This window comes from Lissotriton helveticus (genome assembly GCF_964261635.1).
Source record: "Lissotriton helveticus chromosome 1_1 unlocalized genomic scaffold, aLisHel1.1 SUPER_1_unloc_5, whole genome shotgun sequence".
Taxonomy (NCBI): Eukaryota; Metazoa; Chordata; class Amphibia; order Caudata; family Salamandridae; genus Lissotriton; species Lissotriton helveticus.
In genome coordinates, this window is record NW_027611692.1 from 2,129,117 (window position 1) to 2,155,754 (window position 26,638).

At 46.3% G+C, this 26,638-nt stretch overlaps 1 protein-coding gene across 1 annotated transcript in view; it reads right to left on the reverse strand.

Annotated features, from left to right (window-relative positions):
• The window catches only part of LOC144806139 (uncharacterized), a 355,769-nt gene that overhangs the window by 113,441 nt on the left and 215,690 nt on the right, over positions 1-26,638 (reverse strand). The window lies entirely within an intron of this gene.

Consider the following 26,638-nt stretch of genomic DNA (forward strand, 5'->3'; position numbering starts at 1 on the left):
TTTAAAAGTTGTGACATTCAAGCGTGATTCTTGGTTCATCTGCAGCTGATTTTTATTAGAGGTTCTATTGCCACACAATACTCGTCCCATATTCCAATTTGTCCACAGGGTGCTTCAACCCTAGTAGGTTATCAACTGCCTGTTTTGCAGATAATTTCAGATCGTTTCTGTAAGAAACTGAATTATTATTTGCGGTAGATGAGGAACAATCATAACCGTTGTCATAGTGAACTTTCAAAGCCATTCGATTAACCTAGTATCAACCCCCTGGTACCTAAGCACCGAACAGGCAGGCTTATCTTAAGGTAATATGTAAAATATTTATGCAGAAACCAAACAAGTAAAAGTCAAAATGCAAAAAAATAAAAAACCCAAACCGAAATGGAAAAATAATAAAGGAAAATGTATTGAACACAATGACACTAAAATGACAAAATCCAATAAGGGGAATGAGATATGAACTGTAACGCTGTAAGAATCACAAGGTGCCAATGGATGAGGGGCCCGGTAATGGAGTAGTCTCTCTGGAGCTGACTGACAAGTCAGAGGAAACCGGAGACCATGGCCTGCAAGCACATAGTGCAGGAATTAGGCGCAGTGGTCCAAGAAGACATCTAGTGCTCCAGGATCAGATAGGGCTGCTGGCCTACAGGGGGATTCACGGCAGGTTCGGGCACAAAGTGCTTAGAGTACTGAGAACAAGCAGCAGATGCCCAGCAGGGCAACAGGAGACAGTCGAAGGCAGCAAGGCCCGGACGAGACTGAAAGGGAGTGACACCTCTGGCCCTGTCCATCATGCAATAGCGTAGTGGAGCTCAGCAGGAGGACAACCCGGTGACTGCCACCCACTGGGGCTGTGACCCCCACGACAAGGCAGGCCGGTCTGGTGATGTGGTAAGAGATATAGCAGCCATGTTCTCAGCGAGAAGAAAGAAGTATCAGAATCTAAAAAGATGCTGACCAAGCTCCCGATGGCCGGCAGCGGAGAAGGGAGGCTCTCCCCAACGACACAAATCAGCCAAGATGTTGACACCTCTGAAGCCCCAGTTACCCACGCCTTTTTAGAGTCGCTATTTGGTGCATTACAAGGCGACTTGCAGACGCTGAAAAGGGAAATAGCGGGGTAGATGAAGGAGATAACCAATGGAGGCCACACGTTCCCAAACAGCATCAACGTCCCGCCTTTTGATAAGGCGGGATGTTGATGCCGTTGGGGACCGTATGGCCTCCATCGAGGATCAGAAGCAAGCACGGGAAGGGGAGGTGAAGCATCTACAGCAAGAGATAGTCCGGCTCAAGGCTCAACAGATCGATCTCCAGGCACACACAGAAGACCTGGAGAATCGGTCTAGGCGAAACAACATCCGCGTTAAGGGAGTTCCACCTAAAGAAGAAGGGCCAGACATCACACAATACCTGCAGGATCTCTTCAGGAGCATACTGGGCACCCCCACCGGATATTTTGGCTTACATTCCAGACTTTCAACTAAAAGAGTGTATGCTACGTATATCAGGACCACTGCATAGCTTTGTACCAGAACCTGGCTCTAATACGCCTTCAAAAGTGTAGGGAGTTCCAAGTGGCAACCCCGCGTCTTCAAAATCAAGGAATACTGTATTCTTTGGGTCACCCTTTCCGGCTGATTTTCATATGGCAGGGCAACGTCCTCCAGCTCAGATCCATGCAGGACACTTGCCAGGTGCTGGGCATCGAGAATCCAATACAGGAGGAGACAGAGGGCCCACAGACCACAACTCCTCGAGAAAGATGGCATAAGGTCTACGGGAGGCGTAGCACAGAGCGAGCAACGAGACCGGACCCCAAGACCATGGCACAAGAAAGACTGGCAGTGCTGGAGACATTGTCGAAGGAGTCATTCCCCCATGATGACACCGTGAACGACTGAGGGACAGATACGTGACATTTGCAAGGCTTGGTGGGCAGTGAAAAAGTCTGCGGGGAGCGTAGAGACACGGGGAGTGTAGAGACACGGGGAACAGGCCACACACATTCACAACTATTCCGACTTCTAAGGACGCGCACGTACGAATGGCGGGCCCTGGACAATTTGAGGTTAATGGGTTTCTAAGTTTGGGTTAGGGAGGGGAGGGTGGAGAACTGGTATGCAGGTTAAAGGTGTTGAAGAGAGGATCACAGGGCAATGGAGGCCGGGCAGACGTTGGGGGCTCAGGGGTAAGAGGGATCACAGGGACCCAAATACAGGCCAAAGCTGGTGCACTCACTATGACACGCTATTTCCCAGCCCACACTGAAAATTCTCACTCTCAATGCGAGAGGTCTCAACAATCCCAATAAAAGGAGATCCATCCTTTCCTACCTCGAAAACATGGAGGCAGATGTGTGCCTCCTCCATGAGACACAGCTCCTCTCCAAAGATTGGCATAGAATGAGGTCACAACTCTTTCCCCAGCTGTTCTTTTCATCTCCCCTGGATAAGAAGGCGGGTGGCTATTTTAGTAGCCAAACATTTTAAGGGGACAGTGGGGTAAAAGGTGGCCGAAATCAAAGAGGTTGATGGGAGCAGGGCCATCGATAGTGTAGGTGTTGGTATGAGTATTTTTGATGCCGAAATTGTGTTGCAAACCGCCAGAGTTACTGCTCCCGCAATCACCCTTCACCCAATATACGATCAATCCAGGGGCTGCCTCAATTGCCCATAGATAGGAAAGGGTCCCCCATACCCCTATACCAATAAGCATTTCAAATACCAACCCCACCAGGGATGTTGCTAATAGGTTAAACTGGCCCAGGAGCTCGAATCAGAACAGGTTGTCTAGTACCTTGTGCATTAATGTTCCTGCCGCCCCAAGTATGAATGGCTAATCAGGATGTCCTGAGTCTGCCGCCCGCTGCTTGCCCTTATGTGTTGGTACTGGCAGGAGTACCTACTTTAAAGAGGGATCAGTATGAGTCATGGGACCAGCTACGCGATAAATGTGCGGCCGGGCTATCAAGGCATAGTAGCTTCGAATTTTCCGAAATATAGGATATTATTATGGCACGCAGGGTTGGGTGAGTCAGTGCATCTACAAAAAATATCGAAGGGTAAAGTATTCTAATTAACTTTCGCAGACCTTCTTTGGCGAGACACCTACTAAGGTGTTGCGAATTCATAACACCTAATAGCACTAACATAAGCGCACTACCCCTTGGTTATTTCTACAAACCAAGTCATGCTCCTTTCACCAACAATTACTCTTGAATTACTACCTCTAATAGGTTCCAGGCCTTATCTGGATTAGAGACCCAAGACTGACTATCAACTTTTGGGGAAAATACTGATCCTGATATTAGGTTACCTCATGCCCTGCCAGTAACTGAGTGTATTATTCCCACAACCCACGTATCCCCCTATGCAAACGAAGGCCTCAGCAAGTTCAGACCTCCTCATCTTAAGCTGGAATGTTGCAAGGTTGTACTCTAAACTGGTTAGTGGAAACATGAATCTTATTAACATCTGTTTAGAGGCCCTGTTGCACACCCAGTGGCTATCAGCGCCTTTACCAAACTCAGTGGAGCCATTAAATCCTCGCTGTCTAAACCCTTTTGTACAGTACTGCGCGAACCTAGATCGTTCAATCAGGAGTGCTCAATTGTCAACAGGAAGCTCTGCAAGGCCCTATCTCAAAGGCCTAGGTGACATGATTTGGTCAAGTCCTTACGGTTGACATATAAGCAGGCTATTGCTAATAGGAAGGAACAGTTATTAGGTGAGCACTGGTATGCGCTCATTAATGTTGCCAGCTTAAATAATGGGAATATATTTTGGACTACCATTAAAGAGTTAAGATCAATGGGACAACCGTTAACTCCCATCAGCTGCAACATAATGAGCACTTCCTGGGAAAGTCACTTTTCCACTATTTACCAAGAGCCTGCTTTTTAATCCGACCCTTTTATTAACAGGGTGCCACCTTGAGTCTCATTATCAATAAACGAGGTTGAGGAGGTTATCTGTCAGAGTGTGGGCAATAAAACTCCAGGCCCTGATGGGTTGCCCATCGATCTTATTAAATATAAACCAGATTTTTGGGCCCCACTGTTGTTAAATATTTTTAATATTCTAACCAATGCCCCACTGCCTAAGACATGATCTACTAGCACGATCGTTCCCATTTTTAAAAAGGGCGATTGCACACAACCTTGTTGCTGTAGACCGATCTCCTTGTGTGGTCTCATGACAATCCTTTCGCCATTTTTCTAATAAAAAATCTTCATGACTTTTATTTGGTTTCAAACATCATTTCTTTTTATTCCTTTAATCTTTCGGAGTCAATTGAATTAATCCATTCATTTATGACGATTCGTTACTTTGACATTCAACGTCTACCCAATGCATTTCGGGTCGAAGTTGACCCTTCCTCGGGGGTCTGTGTAGGGAAACAAGGGATACAATGAGCTATACAGCTAATGTTTCAACTTAATTAATAATACAGTTAGTTGCTGTTAGATCTACATTAGACAAATTCATCAATTGCAAAAGCCATTTCATTACGTTCTGAATCTTACTGAACTGCGTGCTAACAAAAATGAACCTAGGTTTGTGATTTACCAAACTCGACATATCCGAATTTCTCAACCCTTATTCATAAATTATTGACTCTCTACATTTCAAGGTGTGACCATTACATATCCAATATCTTGAATGCTATGCGCTGTTCAAAAGAAGAACACACTAAACTAAAATATTAACGTGCCGAAGCCAAACAAACATTCAAACTTCACTTACTGCCAAATGTCAAGTATCGCGCGCCGTGTCTCTTCTGCCAATCAGAATACCGGTGACATACTCTGATGCATTCTCACCACTTTTAAACCATGCGATAGGCTCAAAACCGCGATCACGTGATTGCTACTCGGTTAAGTTGTTTATATTGTTCGAACGTGAATTAAATCTAAATCCTCTCTATATCCGGATGGTTAAAATAACCTGAATGATATAAACAAAATGTTTAAATGCAAAACACTTTTACGCGCAGTTAATGTTGACATACAGGATTTAAACTTCACTATCAAAGAACAAGCCAGAATGCAATTCCTGTCTTTTTCATACAGTAGCATACAAAAAACAATGATGGAAATGAAGAAAAAAGTCAATAATCAAAAACGTAAAGAGTCAGGTAGTTCATTTATATGTCAGCCATCTTAGATTGGGACCATAGTTCGATGTTCATAACAAAGGTAGCAGGAACCCGGTCAAAGCTTTCCTAAGTTGTTCATAAAAAACAGGATAATTCTATCCTATCATTTAATCCATGCGGGTATAGACTTCCCATTCTGTGAATCCAAAAATATTCAGATCTTAATCTCTGTTTGTGAGTATCCAAATCCAGTCTTGGTTTCATCACCTCCAGTATAGTGAAACGCATCTGAGCTATGTTGTGTCCTGATTCAGCCCAATGTGTTGCCAGTGTCGATTTTACATTTTTCATACGGATATTACTTTTATGTTCCGTGATTCTTATCTTAATTTTACGCTCAGTTTGGCCAATATATAGTTTCCCACATGGGCATTTGATACCATAAATTACTCCTTTGGTGTCACATAGCATTCAAGATATTCGATATGTAATGGTCACAACTTGAAATGTAGAGAGTCAATAATTTATGAATAACAGTTGAGAAATTCGGATATGTCGAGTTTGGTAAATCACGAACCTAGGTTCATTTTTGTTAGCACGCAGTTCAGTAAGATTCAGAACGTAATGAAACGGCTTTTGCAATTGATGTATTTGTCTTATGTAGATCTAACAGCAACTAACTGTATTATTAATTAAGTTGAAACATTAGCTGTATAGCTCATTGTATCCCTTGTTTCCCTACACAGACCCCCGAGGAAGGGTCAACTTCGAGACCCGAAATGCATTGGGTAGACGTTGAATGTTAAAGTAACGAATCGTCATAAATTAATGGATTAATTCAATTGACTCCGAAAGATTAAAGGAATAAAAAGAAATGATGTTTGAAACCAAATAAAAGTCATGAAGATTTTTTATTAGAAAAATGGCAAAAGGATTGTCATGAGACCACACAAGGTCATGTTAATGATGTGCACACCTCCTCCTGCAAGTGGAATTCCCGCTTTCTCAATTTATCTCTTTGAATAAATGTGTTTCTGGACAAAACACTTAAAAGGAGTGAGTAGCACATAAATAAAATTGTGAAAAAATTTGAAAAATAAGACGAGTGCCAGACGGGTCAAAGCTAAGATTTATGTAGACCGATCTCCCTCATAGATAACACCCTTAAAATTTAAGGCAGAGTTTTATACACAAACATTTTAACCTGGACAGAGGACAATCAGATTTTAGAACAATGTCAACTAGGTTTCAGGGGTAAAGTTGGCACAAACGAGCAAAGCCCTAATCCTAATTTGATCATAGGGAAGTACACTATTGCACATCACTCGCCACTTTACTTAGCTTTGATGGACCTGTCCTCAGCTTTCGATTTTGTCAATAGGTCCCGTCTATGGTCCATCCTTTTAGAATATGGACTGGATGAGACCCTTGTTAATTTTTTGGCCTATCTCCATATGGACCTGAAAGCGCGGGTCAGGACTGTTGGTGGGGGAGAAGTTTCCAATTACATCAGTGATGACAGAGTGGTCACACAGGGGTGTGTTCTGGCCCCTTTTCTATTTATCATATATATAAACAATTTACATAAATCACTGACCACACTAACTAATGATATTCCCAGAATTCAAGGCAAACCTCTCCCAGTGCTTTTATACACAGATGATGCGGTTTTATTGGTCGCACACCAAATGCACTGTACACTTTAGTTTGAGGTTTCACAGATTTTATGTCCGGCTTAGATTTATGCACAAATTTTAAGAAATCTTTTATAATGCCTTGTGGGCCAAGGAAATGTCCTTTAATTTTATCTCTGTGGGTGACCAAAAATTAACATGTAACTGCTACTTTACCTTATCTGGGAATGGTCTTTGTTGCGAACGGCACCTGGTGTGAACACTTGGCATATTGTAAAAGTAAGTTAGTCGAGGGATTTTAACTCAATCCTCAGTCTCCTCTGCCCTAAAAGATCGAGAACAATTCTAGCCTTTTTTAAGATTTTTAAGATCCAGAGTGTACCAATAGCTACCTATGGGGCAGAGGTATGGAGTGTTGCCAAATGCTCTTGCGTCCAATCAGAGGAAAATAGATTTTGTAGAAAACTCTTGGCCCTCCAATCTCCACCCCTCTGTACATATGTTAAGGCGAACTGAAATTAGGATACATTGAAGACATCATAAGGGCCCGCCCCACACTATTTTGGCTATCCATAATGAAGAATCCCGAGGCTTCTCTCACAAGGGACATAATAGATGATAGTCTTCGCTGTGAGAAAGGATTGGATATTCCATGGCTTCCTGGGGTAGTCAAGAGTCTGAAAAGCGTTAACCTTGGTAGACTGTTTGCCAATTCAAACACAGCTGTATCAATGGACAAAAAAGTTTTAAAGACAGCATTGTACGCACTTCATAGCGCGGAAAGACTAGAAAGGGAATTGAATAAACAAACTGTTGCAAAATGTATATCCATTGCGTACCCCGTGCATTGTCTACCAAGTTATATTGCACTACCCATGTCCCAATGGGAGAGAGGCCTCCTATTCCGTCTAAGAGCTGGGACAGTAAGATATTTTCTTTGTTTTCCCTATAGCTATGAAGCAAAACGTGACTCCCTGCCATGTCCATGTGATGGTCACAGCGGTCAAACACTTTTACACTTTTTATTCTTTAGTAGATACTATATGAAATATGCACTATGGTTTCTAATTCCGTATTTAAAAAAATTGTCACCTATTAATTTATCAGACGCTCTTGACTGCAAATTTAAATTGGACAATGTTTAATTTATGTTGAGCATTGGCACCTTTTTGAGAGTAGCTACGGGTGCACGGAAATCTATGTGCGATCTATGAAGTCATTTGTATTGTACTATTCACAATATGCACTTTACCTAGGTTTACTGTATTTTGCTACATTATGATTGGATATTGCTATCTATTTCATTCAAAACATCTTTATTCGATTCGTGGAATCATAAAAGAAAAAACAATGCAATATTTATAAATACAACATTTCCGTCCAATGCCATAATCCTTGAGAAAGTACATTTCAGATTTTTGGGTATCATTACATTTGTGCAAATACGCAATTCCAAAATAAACTGCAGTTAGTAGAATCAGTGCAAATAACATGGCCAATAGGTTCTCGGTGCAATAGACAATTAAAATAATAAAGTACAGTGCATATGTATCATAGTTGTATTCCCAAAGGTACTTGTGCCCCTTATATGTTTATCACAGTAACAATTAAAAAAGGAAATATTAAGAACTACTATAAACAAAATACATTATAAAATATTAAATACTATATACAATAAAACGTTTCGGCGATTCAGTCCTGCAATACTCAATTAATGTTCTTTTATCCTCTATTGCAGAATCCTAGTTAAAATTTCAAACCCTTCTTCAGTCGCATATAGTTGATAGCCAATAAAAATCTAAAAACTCCAAATACAGTAAGCTGGGTGTTATCTGTTTTTAAAATGCGTAACATATCATTATATCTTCTGACACCCATATTCCTGCCCAACGGCACAATCCATTTTTGTCTAGCTCTCAGGTAAGTGGGGCAGAAGAACAAAACATGTGCTATATTTTCCTGCGTACCCAGCTGGCACATTTTACACTCACTATCTTCCCCCCCTTTTCGGCAATTTTCCCATTTGGTTGTAAAGGACTTAACACGGAGGGTCCCATACCTGAATTTCAAGTGCAATATTTTCGCCAATTGGGGTTCGATTTGGTCTAAAAATGCCTCAAAGCGGGGTGTTGGTTTAACCATCAGAATATTGTTTGTGAGTGAGCCAACTCACTGTGCACAAATTTTGTAAAACTTTGTGCACAGTGAAGTTCCAATAGACCCTTCTGAGTTCCCTTTTTGATTCTGCGGTCAACCTTTCTGGGTGGTGCCGGAACTCACTAAGCCCCAAGGTCAAAAGCCATCTACGTATATTAGCCAGCCATGGGAAAGTAACATGGGTATCTAGTGCGATAAGTTCACTTAGTGCCTGCCTGTAGATATGGAGTTCATCAGTGGCCCATAACCTAAACCAATATGACAAAGTCATCCACACAGCCCTTTGCTCGATGCGTTTTAACCCCAGATTGTACATGTAGGGGATCACCAGTGTATTTTGGGGGAGGGGGACCATCGCTCTTAAAACCCTGTTTTCTCCCAGGGTTAAGGTGGAGATTTGCTCTCCGCTCCACAGCTCCGAGCCATAGAGAGAAGCGGTTTGGGCCCTAGATTCATATACCTCCAATGCTGGGGTGATGGACTTGGTACTAGTTGCATGGAGCTTTTTCAAGATGGGCACTGAATTTTGCATTAAAATGGTCCCAGATTTTCTGACATGCGGGCACCATGAGAGCTTAGAATCTAGGGTCACCCCTAAGTAAACAAAAGTGTGAACCCTCTCTATCGCTACGTCATTCAGCATCATCTTTTTCTTAAAACTTTTGTGCGGCCTGATGGACATGTATTTTGTTTTTGATGGGTTTATTTCCAATCCTTTTTGTTTACAGTACACCACCAACTTCTTCAGAAGATTTTGCAGTCCCATTGGGGTCTGTGAGAGGAGGATGGTATAATCCGCAAATGTCAGAGCACATACATGAGAGCCACCTAACTTTGGGGAATCGTGGTTTGTGTCCAATAGGAAATCCACCATATCATTAACATAGAGGAGAAACAGGGTAGGCGCCAGGACACAGTCCTGGCGGACCCTCTCCTCACCGGTATTTCCTCTGTCAACTCCCCGCCCATACCCCAGCGCACTTTTGCAAAATTATCCTTATGTAATTTTATGAGTTGCACCAGTAAGTTTTTTGGAACCCCTTGATTTAGCAGATTTATCCACAGCAGATCTCTTGGAATTGAATCGAAAGCGGCCTTTAGGTCAATAAAGGCCATATACAAGTTGCCGGATCTTAGTTTAGTATACTTCCAGGCAATGGTTAGCAGCCTAAACACCTGATCTATGGTGCTGATTCTTTTTCTGAACCCTGCCTGGCATGGGGATAATATGTTGTTGTCAACTAGCCAGTTGTTTAGCCTGTCCAGTATCTGCTTTGAATAGACCTTTTGGGTAATATCTATCAAGCTGATAGGTCTATAATTAGCGGGATCGTCCCTACTGCCCTTTTGTATATAGGGACGCTCTCCGCGCCCTTCCATGATATAGGGATAGGCTTCCCTCTGCTAATTGCATTGCACAGTAAGTTGATATACGGTGCCCATACCTCTGGGTCATGTCTAAAGAGGTCTCCCAGGATAATATCTGGGGCTGGCGCTTTGGACGGCTTAATGGCGGCTATAGCCTGCTTAGTATCTAAGATACTAAAATACAGTGGTTCAAACTCCTTGGACATTGTCAGCGTTTTAATTATGCATAAGTTCTCGCTTGAAGGGGAACCCGGACATGCTTATAAATGTGCAAAGTGTCTGAACCATGTTTTAGGATCTAGATGGTAGTCCTGGGCTGGTTTGATCGACTTATTGCCGTTTGCAACAATCCGCCAAAAAAGTGATTGATCTCCTGCCCTTGCTGCGGCTAGCAAGTCTTCCCAACCAGAGTCCTCCCAATGTCTACGTTCTGGTACAGTCTGTGCTTGCTGTGCTTGAGATTGTGTGCCTTTTGCCTGCGTTGTTTTGATTCTATGGCCTGCTGTTTTTATTTGTTCCATTCTGTAACAGTTCTCTCATGTAATGTCACTGGTTCTATTGGTTCTATTGTACGGTGCTCTGACACCTTCGGGTAAGGTCCCCGCTTTATAAGAATGCATTAAATAAATGACCTCACCTGGGGTTTCATGTGGGTGCTGTGCTCTCTGTTGTGGGTCGGGTTAAAAGAGGGCCTGTGGATAAACAACTGCGCATGCGCCAGGGACAGACATTGCTACCCACAGAACGGGCTAAAGAGGCCTTGGATTAGGTGCGCATGCGCGGAGGACAGACACTGCCTCCCGCTGCGGAGCGAAGGTTAAAGAGGGCCTTGGATAAACAACTGCGCATGTGCTGGGGACAGACACTGCTACCCACAGAACGGGCTAAAGAGGCCTTGGATTAGGTGCGCATGCGCGGAGTACAGACGCTGCCGAGCGAGAGTTAAAGAGGGCCTTAGATGAACAACTGCGCATGCGCGGAGGATAGACGCCGATGTTACTACAATCCAACTCCAGAAGTCGATGCAAGAAAGATTTCATTTAGTTCACAGCACGGAGCGCAGTAAAGGGCGACAGCTCAGAGACAGCACAGGTGGGACTCAAAGAAGCACAAGAATTCCAGTGTCCGTGCGGGGACACAATGAATGAGATATAACTGCCTCCCGCCGCAGAGCACGAGGCGCCTCGCGCCACTGCACAGGGTGAGAGGTATGTAAATGCAAAGCTCCTCGGTCCGCTCCTCTGGGGAAAATGTCTTTCCTCTGCGCATGCGCAGTGCGGCTGAGTGTTCTCTGCAGAGCAGTTCACAGTCCGTACCCCGAGCAAGGACCTAACTCGGCGATAGGACGTAGTGTCTTCGCTCCGCACATGCGCAGCCGTGACGCGCGGTCCTGCGCGTGCCCAGCTGTGAGACGCGTTGTTTTATTTTGTTGATGGGGAATAACACACCGGGCCCCACTCCTCACAGGCAGCCGGGCCCCCGGGGCTCCAGCAGAGGTGAGGGAGGCCTCTGACCCCAGGGTGACGCACGAGCACGGGGGCATCTTCAGGACACTGAGAGGCAGCATTCAGGACAGGGGCTGCAGAGCTCTCCAGACTCTCAATCAATCAATCAATCAATCCTCTGAACTGTTTCATACATGTGTGACTTAAGAAAAGAAAGTGCATTCAAAATAATAGTTCCACCATCTATCTAAAACAATGTACATATGCCAGCATAGAACAACTGTATGTAGCGTTTTCCAACTTTGCTTTCCCTCGTGTGTGTGTGTCTGTGTCTGTGTGTGTGTGTCTGTCTGTGTGTGTCTGTGTGTGCCTGAGTGTGTGTCTGTGTGTCTGTGTGTGTGTGTGTGTGTGTCTGTGTGTGTGTCTGTGTGTGTCTGTGTGTGCCTGAGTGTGTGTCTGTGTGTCTGTGTGTGTGTGTGTCTGTGTGTGTGTCTGTGTGTGTGTGTCTGTGTGTGTCTGAGTGTGTGTCTGTGTGTCTGTGTGTGTGTGTCTCTGTGTGTCTGTTGGTCTCTGTGTGTCTGTCTCCCATTCCCTGGAGGGAGAGTATGTAGCTTCCCCTTCTAGAAGAGTCGGTCTAGAAGGAGCTCACTGCATTGAATAATTTCTTGGTTTGCATTTTTTATTAGTATTACAGGAAATCACAATGATTGATTGTCTCTTTTGTATTCTTCTTGCCCACAGGGTCTTCCTCTTCAGTCCCTTTGGTGAGCCTCGGCCGCCGTCGTCTCTCGGACAGAAGGAAAAGACTCGGGTAAGTGTTTTTGCTTTATGGTGTGTCGTGCCCCACAGGATGGCACTAGGACCCTGGAGCCCAGGGTCAGGGGAACAAGGACACCGGACACCACATCCGGTCAAGGGGCGGAGGTCAGGGGACACTCTGCAGCAGGACAGGGACGTGGGCGGTCAGGGGTCCAGGAGCTCACCCCAATGATGTAAGGACGATACCTGCATGCCAATAAAGAATATCTCAAAGCACCCTACCGTCTCCTGTGTGTGTGACCAGACCGACGCGACAACTGGCGACGAGGGTGGGATATCGACCAGTGTGACGAGCGCATCTCGTCGAGACCGTGGTGCCCAGGAGAACCAGCGCCGAGAAGACAGAGCGCCGAGAGACAGGAGCGCAGCGACGCGGGAGCCCACCCCGGCCGCTGCGAAGAACGACTGCCGGTAAGCGCTGTGCCAAGCCCGAAGCGCGAGAAGAAGAGGAACTTTGCCTCGTTTGCCGCGAGCTCTCGCGAGAGCACGAGAGTCTCGGCGGCCATCTTGAGGGCAGGCGGGAGAGCCAATAGGCGCGCGAGGAAGGTCCGGTGGCCATCTTAGAGTCAGGCGGCCTCACCATTGGCCGCGAAGCACCACGTGAGCGTCGGCGGCCATCTTAAAGGCAGGCGAGAGAGCCAATCGGAGAAGAGATTGGCTCAGCGGCCATTTTGAGGACAGGCAAAATCGATCTGCCCAAAGAAAGGGCTAAAAACGAAGGAAAGAAGGAAAAAGCACATACAAATGCAAAGGACAGGTCACAGGAACAACAAAAGATAAAGACAAAAGGCAATAAAGAAATAAAAGAAAAGAAAAAAAAAATAATAAAAACGAAGATAAAGAGACAAAAAGAGAGAGAGAGAGAGAGAGAGAGAGAGAGAGAGAGAGAGAGAGAGAGAGAGAGAGAGAGAGAGAGGAGGGCAACTGTGTGTAGTGATAGCCCCCTCACCTGGAACTAGACCCCCAGTCGAGATACATCACAACGTTCTCCACCCACCTTGGACTATTTAGGTACAAACGACTGAGCTTCGGGATCTCGTCGGCTGCAGAAATATTTCAGGAGACGATCCGTCAAGTCATCAGGCCGGTCAAGAACAGTTTGAACTACAGTGACGACATCCTGGTGTTCGGCAAGACGGATGAAGAACATGACACGGCTTTGAGGGAGGTATGCTCACACCTGGAGGAAGCAGGCTTAACGCTAAATGAAGAAAAATGCGAACTGGGGCGGAATGAGCTAGTGTTCTTCGGTCACATATTTTCCAAAAAAGGCATGCGGCCAGATGGCAGCAAGGTAGAGACATTAGAAAAAGCAAAGAAGCCCACGGACGTGGCAGAAGTGCGATCGTTTCTAGGGCTGGCAAGTTACTGTGCACGCTACATCAAAGACTTCGCCACCGTCAGCGCGCCACTGAGAGAGCTGACGAAACAAGGACAAAAGTTCCAGTGGACCGGCGAGTGTGACAAAGGGTTTGAAGAGATAAGAAGAGCAGTGACAGCAGTAGATCATTTGGCCTACTTTGACCCGAAGCTATGCACAGAGCTGACAGTGGATGCAAGCCCCGTGGGGCTGGGAGCAATTTTAGCACAACATCAGCCTGGGAGAGATTCCCCAAGACACATCGTTGCGTATGGGAGCAAGAGCTTGACAGACGTTGAAAAGGGATATTCACAACCGGAAAAAGAGAGCCTGGCGGTGGTGTGGGCCTGTGAACATTACCACATGTTCGTGTACGGGAAACCGTTCACGATCGTGACCGACCATCAGGCGTTGATAACAATATATGGCAACCCAAACGCTAAGATACCGCCAAGAATAGAAAGGTGGGGAATAAGGCTCATGGACTACAATTTCAAAATCATCCACAAGCCAGGAAAAGAACAAAACCCAGCAGACTATGTGTCAAGACACCCCCTGCCGCAAAAGTCACAAGCGACCACAATGGCAGAAGAATACCTGAACTTCGCACTGAAACTGAGTACACCGGCGACAATAACAGAGAGTGAATTAAAGGAAGAAACAAAACAGGACGCCACCATGCAGGAGGCAATGAGAATCAACAAGGCGCAACGATGGAGACACGTAAACAACAACATGTGCGTAGGAAAAGGAATAGACAGAGAAGAACTGCTGACCTTCAAAAGAATAAATGAGGAGCTGTCCGAATGCGAAAACGGGACAATAATGAGAGGCACCAGCATAGTGATGCCCCAAAAGCTGAGAAAAAGAACAGTGGACTTGGCACACGAATCACACCGAGGCATGGTGGCCACGAAAAAGATGCTCCGGGAAAAAGTGTGGTTCCCGGGACTCGATAACATGGTGGAAGAGATGGTGACGAAATGCCACGTATGTCAAATAACAGGACCGCTGTCAAAACCAGAACCCTTGCAAATGTCCCCGCTACCACAGGCGGTGTGGACTGAACTGGCAGCTGACTTCTACGGGCCGCTAGAAACAGGAAACTATTTTCTGGTTGTGATAGACGAGTACTCAAGATTCCCCCTAGTAAAGACAGTGTCGTCAACATCGGCGAATGCAACGCTACCGGTGTTAGATGACATGTTTGCAGCATGGGGCTCGCCACAGACATTGAAAACGGACAATGGCCCACCCTTCTCAGGCGAAGAATTCAAAAGATTCATGGCGTATTTAGGCATACGTCACAGGCGAATAACGCCGCTGTGGCCACAGGCGAATGGGATGGCTGAGCGGTTCATGGGAACCATCAAAAAGGCGGTGCAGAGAGCAAAAGTGACTCAAATATCGATCGGGCAAGCCCTGTGCCAGGTACTAAGGGACTATCGGAACACACCACACAGTTCCACAGGAAAGTGCCCGGCTGAACTGGTACTAGGGCGAGTGAGCAGAACACGACTGCCACAGATGAAAGAAGAAAAAAAAGAAGAACAGAAAGAAATAGCTATCAGAGACAAGGGACAGAAAGCAAAAATGAAAGAATACGCCGATCAAAAACGACATGCCACGCCACACCTGTTAGAGGAAGGGGACATGGTGTTTATGAAACAGCGGCAGGTGAGGAAGTCAGACAGCGCGTTTGCAAAAGATCCGCTAAAAGTGGTGAAAGTAAACGGGCCCATGATCACGGCTGCCGCTGGCCAACACCAGGTCACACGAAACAGCTCCCACTTTAAAGAGGTGAAAACGGAAGAAGAAGGAGACATGCCAAAGAACGAACCAACAAGAGAGATGTGGCAGGAAGATCCAGCACCAACTGTCGGAGAACAGCGACCAAGGCGAGAGTGCAAGAAGACCAAGAGACTGATCGAAGAGATGTGAGGGGGCTATCACTACACACAGTTGCCCTCCCTCTCTCTCTCTCTCTCTCTCTCTCTCTCTCTCTCTCTCTCTCTCTCTCTCTCTCTCTTTGTTGCAACAAGGGGGGAGATGTCGTGCCCCACAGGATGGCACTAGGACCCTGGAGCCCAGGGTCAGGGGAACAAGGACACCGGACACCACATCCGGTCAAGGGGCGGAGGTCAGGGGACACTCTGCAGCAGGACAGGGACGTGGGCGGTCAGGGGTCCAGGAGCTCACCCCAATGATGTAAGGACGATACCTGCATGCCAATAAAGAATATCTCAAAGCACCCTACCGTCTCCTGTGTGTGTGACCAGACCGACGCGACATGGTGTAGTCAAGGGAGGATGTGAGGGATAAATAATTGCTATGCATAAATGTGAAGGGAGGGGGTAGAGGTTGGAGCAACCAAAAGAAAAAGAGTAGCCGATGATTTCTGCTCTTGTCTTTCTTTTCCGTCTCACTTATTTCCTTTTCCCTGGGTCCCTTTCACCCCTCAGCCTCCCCTCTTGTCCCTCTCTGACGCAGCCCCTTTCCAAGAGTCCCGTAGACGCCCACGCGCCTGTAAGAGCCACGTCACTCCGGGGCCATGGCGTGGTGACTCCACGTCCTTCAGTGAGGTCTGGTCTCCTTCTGTTTCGACTTTCCCTCCTCCGCCAGGTTCGGGTGTTCCGCTCGCCAACAAGCTGTTACCTCCCCAAGGCTCCAGTTCTCTCTCTCAGAAGGCTGTTCGGTATTCTCCGTTTCTCCGGGCTTCCCTGCTGGTTTCTCCGCCTTAGGTTATGGCTCACTTGATCTCATGGAATGCCTTTCTGACGGCTTGGGGAGGATTTACCATGTCTTAGTTCCTTTTCTCTTTCTTCAGTAGGTCGGTTAGTGGTGCTGCTATTTCAGAATAATTGGGTTTAAACCGGCGGTAGTAGCCTTGTAAGCACAAAAAGGATCTAATGCCTTTTTTGGTGGTAAGGAAGAGGGTGTCTAAGACTGTTCCCAATTTCTCTTGTTGCAGAGCGATAGCCCCATCTCCCAATAAATAGCCCAAATATTTGACTTTGGTGAAGGTTATCCTGGTCTTTTTGGAGTTCACGTGGAGCCCTGCAGTCCTAAGTGCTTGGAATATCTTCCCACAATGGACGAGATGTAGTTCCCAGTTAGGGCTAAATATTATGATATCGTCTATGAAGGCTAAGGAGTACTCTTGATGTTGAGAGCAAACTTTGTTCATAGGTCTTTGGAACGTCGCTGGTGCTCTGTGTAACCCAAAAGGCAGTGCAGTAAACTCGTATAGCCTATTAGAGGTGCTAAAGGCGTTTTTTTCTTGGTCTTCCTGTTTAAGTGCTAATAGTCTTTTGTAAGATAGAATGTGGTTATATATTGGGCTAAGCCTAATTTCTCGATTCATCGACTCTTGGTAATGGGTATGAGTGAAATTTCGAGATGGCATTGACTGCTCGGACGTTTATACAAAAACGGATGGAACCATCAGGTTTCAGAACTATGACAATGGGGGAGACCAGTTACTGCTGGAAGGTTTTATGACTCCTAGTTGTAACATGCTCTCTATTTCGTCAGGAACTGCGTCCCGCCTAACGCCTGGTATTCTGTAGGGGTTTTGTTTTATTACTTTATTTGGTGGGGTAACAATGGCATGCTCGAGTATTGTTGATTTTCCCAGGAGGTCGGAAAAGATGGAGGAGAAGGACTCTAAGAGGGTCTGAAGAGACACTTTTTGTTCCTCTGTTAGATGTTCGTTTATGGGCAAGTTATTCAATGTTGAAGGAATGGGTTTTGAGTCAGACAACACGTAATGGGTGTCTTTGGGGAGGGGTCCCAACCATTTCTTTAGTAGATTTATGTGGTATATCTGGGTTTTGGTTGAGGAAAGGCGTAACCGGTAAGTAGTGAGGCCTACCCTTTCAGCACCGTCATATGGTCCCTTCCATTCTGCCAGTTTTTGGCGTATAGAGGAAGGTAGGAATAGGAGCACCCAGTCATGGACCTGTAACTGTTGTCACCTCTTTCCTTTATTGTAAGACATCTGCTGGCTTCTTTGAGCTTTTTCTAGGTTTTTGTGAGCAAAATCTCGCAATTTCTGTATGCGGTTTCTTAGGCTTTGGGTGTATTCTAGATGGTGTTGTGTCTCTTCTTGTTTCTCTTGTTCCCACGCTTCTCTTGTCATTTCTAGCAAGGTTTGTGGCTGTCTCCCGTAAAGAAGTTCAAAGGGAGAACAACCCAAGCTTCTCTGAACCTGGCTTCAAATAACAAAGAGGGCGAGTGGCAACAACATGTCCAAATTCTTTCCCTTCGGTGGTTAGCATTTTCTTCATGGTTAGTGTTGGACTTGGCCCTTCTAGCAGGTTCACCCCTAGACTTTTTGCTTTTAATGGTGACCTAGTGATGGTGATTTTTGTGTTCTGCGCACTTTCACTGTGTCCCAGTGGAAAGTGCGTGCGCACTCTGAGTGCGTGGAGTAAGGTTGGCCTGCCCTCCCATAGGAATGCATGGGGAATGTATGTGTCCCTGGTAGTTCCTGATGCGTGGGGTGTACAGGCTCGAGTCTGGTATGTGGGGACTCGTGTGATTGAATGCTGCGAAATGATGTATGCGGTGTGTATGTGTCTAGTGTGGAAGTGCCACTTCTAGACATGGCTGTGTGTGTGCTGTAAAGGTGCTGGCGTGTGATTGGCTGGGATGCCAGGCTCCATGAGTCATGATGGGTCTGCCCGGTGGTAAGTGTGGAGATTAGCGTGCTGATGGCTGGGGAGGAGTGCACCTGGGTCCTGAATAGGGCTGGGCTTTCCCCACACAATGCTGGCTCCGCCCCCTGTGGTGCGTCTAACGACCCTAGCCTGCCTAGTGAATAGAGTGAGGGGCTGAGCACATCAAGGGTGCTCCCAGACCAGCTGCGACTGGTTCTTCCCCCACCCTGCACACAGACAAAGGATTTATTAGTATAAAAAGGGTCTGTGTCCCCTTGCAAGTTGTTCTTTCCTGATCTTACTGAGGGGGGCTGCTGCTGCTGCTGGCGCCAGGAGGAACCGCCACTTGGGACTGCCTTTCTGCCTGGAGGGCCCAGTGAGCTGGGCCCTGGCCCAGCCTTGCCCCCCCATCTTGCTGCATTCCAAGGACTTTCTCTGGACTTGTGCTGTCCTCTAGCGCTGGGAGCGCTGGAATTGCCTCCTAGCGCTTGGAAGCGCGTTATTTGCACCTGGACGCGCTTTATTTTCTGGTTATAGCGCTGGGAGCGCTTTATTTTACCTCTAGCGCTGGGAGCGCTTTGTTGCTGGAGGCCAGTGCCCACCCACAACCATTCCCCCCAATGTGACCTGCACCTAGTCTTGTTCTGTGTGTTTTATAATACAGGAAGAGAAGACTTTATCCTTTCGATTTTAAAGCGCCACAATTTTAAACAATGCCAGGTGGCACGTTACTTCTTTAAATCTCTGCCTGATCCCTTTGTCTGTGGAAGCCACCTTTTTGTGGGCCTGTATGAAAAGTAGAAAGGCGCGAGGTTGGTTTTAACTAATAATTATATGCAGAAATGAGTAATTTGATGTAAACTAACTGGATTCGGTCTATGAGGCACATGATGCACTTTATGGGATAAAATGTCCTGTAAAAAGTATCTGATGTTCTTTTTAGATAATTCTACTTGCTCTAGGATTTTAACTTGTTATGAACTGGGGCTGGTTGTTGATCACTGATTTAAATTGTGCTTTTATGATCTGTATTTAAGAGATCGAATACAGATTGTATTGATTGATTGTTTGCATGTGTGTCTCAGAGTCTCACCCCTCTGTGCGCCCTCTACCTGCTGCTTGGAGCTGCTGCTGCAGTGTCCCTGGCGTGGCAGTGAGGAGCTCATGGTAATCCAAGGCCCGGGAGCAGTGTCTGTCCTCAGCGCATGCGCAGCTGTTAATACAAGGCCCTCTTGAAGGTGTCTGTTCTCAGCGCATGCGCAGTTGTTAATCCAAGGCCCTTCTTAGCTCGCGCTCCGCTGTGGGACGCAGTGTCTGTCACCAGCGCATGCGCAGTTGTTAACCCATCACGACCTCTTTAACCCGCGCTCTTAGTTAAGTCCTGGGGTTTTCAGTTTTTCTGAATGGAAGACAGTGTGGACGTTCCCAGTTGCGTCCCCTCTCGGTTGGACTCTCCAGGCCGTGCTTCCCTGCGGGCTGCTCAATTACACACTCTTTATGTTTCATGGGCACCGCTATTCTCAGCGCATGCGCGGCCACAACAAGCAGACATCCTGCGCATGCGCACTTGTGACAAACTGAGTGTCCTGCGCATGCGCAGCTACAGATCAGGGTAGCCCTTGTCCAGCGCGCGCTTTGTTGTCACGTGGGGCCCTCGGTGTGTCCCCTCCACCAGGCCGACACTGCCCCCTCGAAACCACAAGAGAGGTAAGGGGAGACAAGGACTCAAGGCAGTGGTGGAAGAGCATTAACGTATGATTCCTGAGAGGGGGTGGGGCCTGTGGGTGTCAAGGCGGGGCCTGTGGGGGCGGGGCCTGTGGGTGTGGATGCTCCTCCTCTGCCGGGGCGGGGTCAGTGAATGTGGGGGCGGGGCCTGTGGGTGTGAATGCTCCTACTCGGGTGGGGGCAGTGAATGTGGGGGCGGGGCTTGTGGGTGTGGTGTGTGTGGGGGCGGGGCCTGTGGCAGTGAGGGCGGGGTCTGTGCGTTGGGTTCGGGGCACGTGGCCAGTGGCTGGGGGGCGGGGTCAAAACAATACACCTACACAGCCTGGAGGCATTGACTGTTTCGTGTTCCTCACTGGAGACTAGTTTGTCCTTACGCTTCAACTCTGGAATGTGTTTTTTTTGGAACCCTAATCGCTCCAACTTTAGTTTGTATCGTGTCATTTTTGGTGGATTTATACTCTGTAAATATGTTACCATAATATCTAATCCTATATACTTCGCTCTATTGTAAAGCGCTCTGACTCCGCTGGGTAAAGTATGCGCTATAAAAAATGCCTAAATAAATCCAATGCCCTGCGACCAGGCTGTTGGAGGCTCGTCGTGGCCTTGGGGCTCCCAGTCACATGTCCTCAGGTCTGTAGACTAAAGACTGTTGCAGCTTGCAACTCAGAACTGGCAATTCCTCAGGCTCCGTCCGGCTGCTTTTGGAGGCTTCAGGCATGATTCTGAGTGCCGCCGTAGTCCGCGAATCTCAAGTTGCACATTCTTACCTTTCTCCTGAGCCACCGCAACCACAGACTTTACCCACTTGCTGACCGCATCTATAAAATAAGTTTTTGACACAAGTGTGTCCACATGAGCATCTTTTAATTTGGCTGATCTGGGGTTTGCAGCAAATATTTTTTTTAACCCTTGCGTGCGTGTGTTGGCCAACAGCCGTCGCAAGCACTACCTCAGTAGTGCTGCGCACGTCCGTTGGCGTACACGGCCCCGGACGCGCATTCGAACGCCCACATCGCAGCGGAATTGCCACCGCAATAAACGGGTTAAAGCCATGCTCTTGTATTTACAATCAATAGAAGCTTGTGCAGTGAGGGCTGGTGCTGTTCCTGACCTCCCATTCATTTTGTGGAAGTGCCTGGACCAGTCTTCAGCGCGTTCCTTGCTCCCAAATGGTGCCTCTCAGGCCCTAGACCCTTGCTGTGGTTCGGTGGGCTCCTAAATCAAGCTTTTGAACTCTTCATGAGTGGAAATGAGCCCATTCACACCGGAATCCCACTGCTCGCACGGAACTTCAGCACAAGCCCCTGCCGCCTATCCCCTTGCACGGAAAGCATCAATCGATCTGGAAGACCAACAACGTAAAGCTCCTGCCCGACCTTCTGCGACACCTGGCCTGCTCTTTGTGCCATGTCCACCACCGCCATCAACTCTCTCCTTACTCCCTGCGACCCTCTCCAATGCGAACGGGGCTCTTGGCTCAAAACTTGAGAGGGTAAAACCTTCAGCTGAACTAATCTGGGGCTCTATCTAATTCGCGCTCCATCGTGATTAGCTTGAACTTTTTACTTTAACCTGGTCCAGCATGACCAGATTGCCTCGGTTGACGCTTTATGTTTTTAGGTGCTGTATAGAAGTTTATACTTTAAAAATTCATATCTCCGGTTATACTGATTGGATTTTTGTCTTTGGGTTTCGATTTGTTGATTAAATTGAGCTCTATTTTTCTAACCTGGTGTTGATTTTGTGTGCTGTTTACGCTGTTTTACTGTTTGAAGTGTTGCACAAATATTTACACATTGCCTCTAAATTAAGCCTGACTGCTCTGTGCCAAGCTACCAGGGGGTTTACCACAGTTTAAATATGGGGTTTGCGTGTGCCTTATACTGACTAGGATTGTCAAATTCTGAAAAGGAGCATACATTTATTACTAGATTCCTAAATCAATTATGCTCAAGCATGTAATTAAACCTCATTTCCTTTGCAAACTATACAAAATATTATAAGTTCCACCAAATCAGAAAATACAGCGCAGAGTCTTGAGATTTCTTTTTTTCAATGTATTCTTTATTTGTACTCAAATGCATCAGCCCAGCCAACGTGTTTCGTCCAACATGGACTTCATCAGGGTTGGAATAGTCTTTTATAGAAGCTCACCAAGGTGCTATTTCTGTAATCAGATGTAGTATAGATATATAGGCAATCACCGTATCATTCATGATTGATTTAATTCCTTCGATCCATATTGAAATAGTTTTATTGAAGAACACCAAGTCGCTTATTCTTATTAAGAGATGCAATATCAATAAGCTGGTAATCACCATCGCATCCAGTCAGATAAAATCATGAAAGGATTATTGCCTTTGATAAGTCCTAGCATGTAGTCTCATCGGGTATGCAAAGCCATCTATCCGATCTGATAGACAGACGGCCTTGCATGCAGCGGTGATTGGCTATATATCTATCCTACATCTGATTACAGAAATTGCACCTTGGTGAGCTTCCTTGCACCTGCTTCACTAATGATTGCTGCTCCTGTGTGGGCGTAGGGTAGGCTTCAGTGAGCTCTTACCCCTTATTTTTTTTTAAACTTTATTTTGCGTTTAGGTATGAGTAAAGAAGTACACTAGGACAAGTAAAATCCTTTGGCAAGTACAGGTAGACATAATACACACTGTCAAGGGTTCAATCAATGCCGCAGATTGATCACATGTTACATAAAGCAAGTCCCTCGGCTGCTAACATATTTTCTGTTACAATCGTTCTTGACTCTAATTCACATAAACGGTGTTTACAAACATGACATAGGATACATCAACTGTACCGACATCAAAAAAGGAGTTTAGCATCTGGTGTAGTTGATTATTGACATGTATCTCGGGACAGTCTAACCCACCCCTGTTGGGACTATGCCCTGTTCTTTCTGGGTAGGGGGTCTTGTCGCTGCGCCTCTAGGTATGTTCTGAAAGCTCCCCAGATATCTTTGGGCCTGGAGGTGGGGGGGACCGTTATTGCGTATAGGTCGCTGTTTGTGGAACAGGACGCCATGCTCTTCAGCCATCCCTTCATCGATGGTGCTGTTCTGCCACCCCAATGAATGGATACCTCCCTTTTGTCCAGTAGTAAGCTTATGGCAACAAACCTGCAAATTGCCGGTGGGAACTGCTTTACATATCCCAACAGAGCAATCTTGGGCAAGGGGGTCATCGGTACCTTAACCAAGCCACTCACTATCTTATGTATTCCTACCCAGTATGAGTGTTTGCGTGGACAGGTCCAGGCGAGGTGGGCGAAGTCTGCATTTGGAGCGTTGCATCTTGCACAATGGTGCAATCTGGCAGGGTCTATCCTGTGGAGTCTGGAGGGGGTAATGTATATCCTACGAAGAAACTTAAAGTGTATTAGTTTGTGTCGGCTATTAAGGGAGACATTTTTCGTAACTGCACAGCAGGCAGCCCACTGTTCGTCTGTGATCGGAATACCCAAGTCGGTCTCCCAGGGGATCCAAATTAGTCTGGGGGTTGCATACATATAAAATCGTGTCATCTGCATAAAATGATACTAACAATGGGCCGGTGGTGAAGTGTAAACACCTATGAAGGTGTTTCTCTTGGAAGTGCCGTATTAGTGGGTCCGTGGCTAAAATGAACAACAGAGGCGACAACGGGCCGCCCTGTCTCATTCCGCGTGAAAGTGAGAAGGGAGCCGTCAATGTACCATTTAGATGAGAAATAGCATGAGAGAATGAAATCGGGTAAGAACCAGAGCAAAAGAGAAACAAATTAACATGAAAGTGACTGCAAACTCAAGGGAATTATAGAATAGAGTGAAAAAGTCAAAGGTTAGCATTTAGAATTTGTGAGATGATGGATATCAGCCAGAGATTGGCAGATATTATGTCCCCCTTATTCAGAGTGCTTAAAGGTGCACACTCTGCAAGTAGGGTGGAGAGAGAGAAAGATGAGAATGGAGAGCAAGAGGAAACCCAAAGGTATCAGAGAACAGAGTGAAAAAGAGGAAAGAAAGAGGGTGATGCAGACAATGGTTGAGAAGAAGAGCAAATAAGGCAAAAATAAAGAGAGAGATAAAAGGAGACAAAGATGAGGATGAGAGAAGAACAGAGAGCTAGAAGAGAACAAGATCAAGAGAGCGAAAATACAACAGACAGTGAGACATAAAAAGTAAAAGCAAGAAAAAAAGTGAGAAAAAAACAAGATTGAAAGAAAAAAAGGGTGTTGAAAAAGATGAAGAGAGTTAAAAGAAAACAGTGAGATAATACGGGAAAAAGAAAGTGAGAAGCTAGAAAGAGAAAGTAAGAGATACATTAAGACCATGAAGGTCCACTTGAGTGAGGGAATGAGAGGCTGAAAAGGATAGAAGAGGGACCACATTCGTGAGAGACATGTTAGGAGAGAAAGTAAAGTGGACTGAGAAGAAAGGCTCAGTGAAGGAATTTGTGATGTTAAAGGTTTTTTTCTCATAACTTGACGTACTTTTCATAAAAACTATAACCAGGCGCAGGTAGCAATGTCTTTTGCACGGGGATTTACTAATGAAAATCAAAACAATTACACCACTTGTAGGTGGTGGGAATAAAGAAAAATCAGCAATATTGATCCATTAAAAAAATTCAGGATAAATAGTTTTGAAGTTAACTCACAATAGAATGGTACATAGACTTTCAGTACCAACTAATTCTCACAAGGAAATACAGTCTGTACACTGCTGTTTTAGGGGAAAAGTATGCCAGAGAGTAATCGCAGGCACATCTGTGAAGTATAAATAGTCCAGTAATCATGATCTATACAAGACTTTGATTGCCAACGGTCTGCACTCCAAAGAGTAGGCAGTCAAAGCAGTTACAAATGGAGGCTGCATAGATTGAGAGAGAGAGAATGTACTAACTAGCCTATGGCTTAACTGCAAGATCCTATTATAAATTGATATCTTTGAGCGTAGAGGTAAGGGCTGAGGAGCACCTTTGGTGTCAGTGAGTACCCGTAAGTGGATAGGATCACTCATCAGTGAGGCAGTAAAGCCAGAGTCTCAGAAAATGCAGACCACTGCCAATAATCACATGTGATACAAAAGGGGATGATGGATGGAGCGTTTGAGCAAATCAAATACTCACCCCCAGTCAACTGATCTGGGTTTAATCCATCACCATTCTTTAGCCCACTCAGCCACCCCATTTCAGACATGGCTATATGCAAATCAGTCTGACCCTGTGCCTCCTGGGAACAGTCCAGCCCGAACTGCCAAGCCATGTCTTCCATGGACCGGAAACAAGCATCCTGGGACCGGTTTCGGATTCATAATCCTCATCAGCCAGGCTATCTTGAATCCAGTGGCCAAGTGAGCAAGGGACTCACGTCTGAGCATACCCTTCCACACGTAGGGCAAACAAAGCGATACAAAAGGGGATGATGGATGGAGCGTTTGAGCAAATCAAATACTCACCCCCAGTCAACTGATCTGGGTTTAATCCATCACCATTCTTTAGCCCACTCAGCCACCCCATTTCAGACATGGCTATATGCAAATCAGTCTGACCCTGTGCCTCCTGGGAACAGTCCAGCCCGAACTGCCAAGCCATGTCTTCCATGGACCGGAAACAAGCATCCTGGGACCGGTTTCGGATTCATAATCCTCATCAGCCAGGCTATCTTGAATCCAGTGGCCAAGTGAGCAAGGGACTCACGTCTGAGCATACCCTGCCACACTTAGGGCGAACAAAGCGATACAAAATGGGATGATGGATGGAGCGTTTGAGCAAATCAAATACTCACCCCTAGTCAACTGATCTGGGTTTAATCCATCACCATTCTTTAGCCCACTCAGCCACCCCATTTCAGACATGGCTATATGCAAATCAGTCTGACCCTGTGCCTCCCTTTTTGTATCGAATAATCACATGTGAGCTTTAATTGCGACAGTGCCCTGTCCCTCGGGGCCAACTAGCCCTCCTGTTACCTCCAGTAAGCCCCATACAGCTGGATTGCTGAGAGTGTTCAAAGGCCATGCCACCGTTTTACACCATTCGGCAAACGTGACTTCTGGCGCACTGCTGCTCAGGGGATGAAGTTCACTTTAGTCCTGAGGGCCTCAGGACACAACAGAACCTCATTGCCCCATCAGCAATGCGCCACAAGGCACGTTTGCAAAGTGGTGTAAAAAAAGGTGTGGCCTCGGACCACCTTTCAGCAATCCCACTGTGTGGTGCTTGCTGGAGGTACCTGGTGGGCTAGTTGGCCCTTAAGGACCCATAAGATGCGAAGGGACTTCATCCCCCAACCCAAAACACGCCAGAAGGTGTGTTTTCAAGTGGTGCAGGGAGGGGGCGGGGCCTCCGGGGAGATCCAGGTT